This window comes from Dasypus novemcinctus, chromosome 12, assembly GCF_030445035.2.
Source record: "Dasypus novemcinctus isolate mDasNov1 chromosome 12, mDasNov1.1.hap2, whole genome shotgun sequence".
Taxonomy (NCBI): Eukaryota; Metazoa; Chordata; class Mammalia; order Cingulata; family Dasypodidae; genus Dasypus; species Dasypus novemcinctus.
In genome coordinates this window covers 31,523,261-31,528,270 of record NC_080684.1, presented here as the reverse complement: position 1 = coordinate 31,528,270, position 5,010 = coordinate 31,523,261, and the positions used below count along the sequence as shown (strand labels likewise).

Here is a 5,010-nt window from a genome sequence, read left to right as displayed (position 1 = left end):
GGCACTCAATCCCTTGAGCTACAGCCACTCCCTTTTTTCCCCTCTTTGGAACTTTTAAGAAGTCAGGTTATTAGATATAAATCACATATAATAAAGTACAGTAGGATGAGTTTTGACAATCGCATAGTTTTGGAACCATCACCACAATCTCGATGTATTTCTATCATCCCAAAAAGTTCCAACAGGGCCCTTTGCAGCCAGTCTCCTCCACCACCCCAGCAAGCAGTAAGATAAGTATACTTTTGAGCAAATTTCTTTTAATTTAATCAGCTAAACACAAAATACCCTGAAAAAAGGGGGACAATAACAATAAAGCCATTCTCAATGTGTAGTATGCCAGTTGGTGACCTTGCAGCACAGCAGTTACTGAGAATGAATTTCATGGTCTTTCTTTACAACTTCTGGGCTTTTCCACTTTCTTGGTTGGATCCAACAGCCATGAAGTCAAGCCATCTTCATCTCTTGAGAGAGTCTCAAAAAAGGCTACATACTCAAATACCAGAGACATTAATTTTGTAAAAACATATATATATGAATTATATCATATATATAATTTTGTATATTGCATATATAAATATATATGTCTATAATATACATATTTATACAAATTTTATACTTTATATAAAAATAAATACATATATACATTTTTATAAAATTATAAATGTATCATATATAATACAAGTGTTAATATATTATTAATATATTGATTTATATTATATAATATTTTATAAAATTTATTTTACTATATATAATTATATACTTATGTATATAATTAGAACACACATACATAAATACATAATACATAAATATATATAATTATATATGTATAATAAACATATAATTATAATTTGTATATTAATATATGTGCATGTATTAATTTAAATAATTGTATATAATATAATTGTACTTATATAATTATATAAATATGTGTCTATATATACATAATATGTGTAGCCCTCACAAAAGCTGGTTTTATTGTTCAAAAAATCAGAAGCTAGTATAGAAAAGCATGTTGTCTTCAGCCTGCTTTGCAGCATCTAAAATTTCCATGCAGAAATATTGTCATGGCCACCAATGTTCTGGACAAACCTTAGGGCAGCTAACACTTGGTGTTTGGAAAGAAGAGTTTCTACTGTTTCTTCATTTTCTGTTGAAAGTCTCTTCAACATGTCCAAAGATAATTGATGAGCGGGAGGATAAAAAGTTTCAAGGGATAATAGCAGACAGACCAAAGGTTTTGAGTCACTGAGGACATAGTATTGCAGGAAGTGATGTAGCATATAAAACAGATTGTGCTAGATGACTGTTTTGGTAACAAGTTCATGTAAGTAATGCTGTACTGCAATTTAAAACTGATTACAAGAGTGACTATATTCTATCAGTACAGCTTTCACCAGTTTATGAGGCATCTGCTTCCCCATGACCACCACAAGGACATGGTGTACTTGTCAAAGTTAATAGCCTGGGTCCACACAGCCTTCTTAGAAGTGGATGGCTTAGGCTCTGCCCAGCCTCCACTGTCACTGTATAACTCTGTTTGGGTTCGAAGTACTTTTTGTACTTGGTCGAGCTTGTCAAAAACAGTGGCTATCACAAGCAGGATCGCTCTGTCTGACTCACTCAATATCAGTGAACAGACAGGATAACCATCTTGCATTCCTTTCTCTGGAGAAGTCCATCAATCTTCCTTTATCTGGCAAGAGATTTACTATGGACTGAAGTTTCACTTGGAGGTTCCAGAGGTAACCTTGGCTTGCATGGACAATGTTGGGTTGAAGGACAATCCAGGATGAAAAACAGAGTTTACAGGGGACAGAGACTGGTTGATTACAGAAGCAGGAACTGCCATGAGGAGCTGAGGGAGCTGACTCTATCCCAGCAGGAAGCACTGGGTTTGGTGTATTAGTCAGCCAAAGGGGTGCTGATGCAAAATACCAAAAATTGGTTGGTTTTTATAAAGTGTATTTATTTGGGGTAGGAACTTATAGATACCAGGTCATTAAGCATAAGCTACTTCCCTCACCAAAGTCTATTTGGAGCAAGATGGCTGCCAACGTCTGCAAGGGTTCAGGCTCCCTGGGTTCCTGCATTCCTGGGGCTTGCTTTTCTCCGGGTTCAAGGTTCCATTCTTCCTGGGGCTGGCTTCTCTTTCCTCTTCATGCTAACGTCCCAGGGCTCTGGCTTGAGTCTTCAGCGTCAAACCTGAACATCAAAAATCCAACATCAAAACCCTCAACTCTGTTCTTTGCCATGCCTTTTATCTGTGAGTCCCCACCCACCAAGGAGTGGGGACTCAATGCCCTAATCATAACTCAATCATGCCCAGGTACAGATCAGATTACAAACATAATCCAATATTTCTTTTAGGAATTCATCAATAATATTAAACTGCTACAGAAGGTGACTGTGCCATCGAACTCTCCCTGTAACTTGAATTCAAATATTACAGAAGTCTGTTTCCTGGTGATGAATGACCATCATATTACACACAGGTTTAGGGCAAACTTTCCCGTCCTATTTAACTTCAGCATGTGCATCTTTTTACAGGCACTTTCTCATGATAGATGATACAGAACTACCTCTGCTCCTGTACTATTGTAGGGCCATAAACAATGTTTCAAGAAGAAAATATAAAGTTGTCTGTATATTGTAGCCATTGCAATAGCTCTTTCAGAAAGGCTCAGTTTGATTAATTTCGGTGCAGTTTGTAATTCAATCTCAAACTTGGGCAGTTTCGACATAGTGCCAGCCCTGAAGTAAAAAAGCTACAGAATATTTCCAAGGTCTGTGGTCAACAGCAGTTTTTAAAAAATCAGTACCCAAGTTTTAAAAACATATATAAATAATTGTGTATATTGTGTTCATATAGAATTCATATTTTATATATGTATACATGTATATTTTACTTATACAATATTTATATATTATTGTATAGTGATATACATCACATATATAAATTAATATTATATTTATTTATACACTATGTATATAATACAATTTGTGTATATTTTACATATATACATATTTTATATATTCACTGTATAAATATTTAATAAAATATATTTATATATAAATATATAATAAATATATATAAAAATTTATATATAATTTATATTTTCATATATAATATATAGTATACATATACAATATATGTATAAATTTAAATATATAAATGTTACAAATATATATTTATAATCTATAAATATTACATAAATTTTATATATAAAATATAAAAATAGAAGTATATAAATGTTTCAATAAAATAGAAATAATTTTTATTTATTATATATATGAAAATACAAATGACATTTATATAAATAAAGTTTTTATATGTATATAAAATACACACATAAGTTCCTTATGTCGAATGAGACTGTACTTTTGGCCAAACAGAACATTTTTACATTAGCTCCTATGATTGTGAACCTATTTAATATGTTTGTCACATATGGCGACACATTCCTACCTATCCCCAGCAGCTAGGACGAACTCTATTTTCCAGATTATCTACATGTACCAGAGCTTTGACAACCTCTACTCCATGGTGCTGAGTGTTTTTGCCAATGAAGGACAGTGGAAAGAAGCAGCTAGCAAGGTGACTCATGCATTGATTAATATAGTGCCATTATCAATCATTTTAACCCCAAAATTGAGTCCTGTGCTGCTGTGAATCACATATCCCAGCTGTCCGAGAAGCAGGTGCTGGAGGTAGAGCAAGCCAAATATAACACGCTCACACTGCTGCGGAGTGGCCTGGACCAGTATGAGTGCTACTCAGAGCAGCCCAAGGAGGCTGCCTTCTCACAGAGCTGGTTCAATCCATTAGCACCAACATCTGGAGAAATCTGGCCTTCCACACTCTCAGCCAGGAGATCCTACTCCAGAGTTCCCCACTATCTCCTGAGGCCATGCCCACCTGAGCAACTACTAGCTGCGCTTCCCATGAGGCTCCTAGGCTGGAGGAAGAGAGAGGGGATAGGGGACTGCCCCCAAGGTTGGAGAAAAACACAGCTACCAAGTCCTCCCCATAAATGGAGCTTGGATAGCAGGCACCATATGGGGCAAGCCAGAGATAATCTTATTTGGGGAAGGACAGGTGGGAGCAGGAGAGGCCTTCAAGAATGTGGGGACTTCCAGGGTGGGCTCCCTAGATACTCTGTCACATTTCCCATTGAGATTACAAGTTGTAGCCACTGACGAATTTTCGGGAGCTGGTGGGGCAAGCCTCCTGATGGTGTTTCCACCCTGAAGGCCAATGGCTTTCTAGCCTTCTGAAAACAGACTAACTCTGAGGACGATGGAGCTGCATCTTGCTTTGGGGCCTGGGGCTGAGATGGGCTTGAAATCTGTGTCCCCGCCCCCCCCCCCCCCGAGATATTTACCTAAAAGAAAAGAAATCAAGAACTTGAACAGGTATTTGCACACCAATGATGATAGCGGCATATTCACAGTTGCCGAGAAGTGTAATTAAAACAAGTGTCCATCAAAAGATGAATGGATAAACAAAATGTGATGTGTACACAATGGAATATTATTGTTATAAAAAGGGAAGACATTCTAATACGTACAATAACATGGATGAAGCTTGAAGACATCATGTTGAATGTAATAAGCCAGTCATAAAAGGACAAATACTGTATTATCTCACTTGCGTGAAATAGAATAAGCAAAGGCATAGACTCAGAAACTAGAATACAAGTTACCAGGGACTGGGATGGTGATAGGGAATGTCACGTCAAATCTTAATTTGTGCAGAACTTTTGTTTCGGGTGGTGCACAAGTTTTGGTGATGGATGGTGATGGTGGTATAACAACACTGTGGATGTAATCAACACCATTGAATTATATATTTGAAAGCTGTTACAATGGGAAGTTTTAAGTTGTATATCTGCTATCAGAATAAAAATGTTATAAAGCATCACACTGTACACACGATGGACCTTAATGTAAACTGTGAATGATAGTTAATAGTATAATAATATTCCTTAACCAACTGTGACAAATATCCCA

The 5,010-nt window shown here is 36.2% G+C and overlaps 1 pseudogene; it reads right to left on the bottom strand.

The window, feature by feature from the left end:
* Nucleotides 1–262: 262 nt before the first annotated feature.
* On the bottom strand, nucleotides 263–2,804 carry LOC101423022 (regulator of MON1-CCZ1 complex-like; annotated as a pseudogene).
* Nucleotides 2,805–5,010: the final 2,206 nt, after the last annotated feature.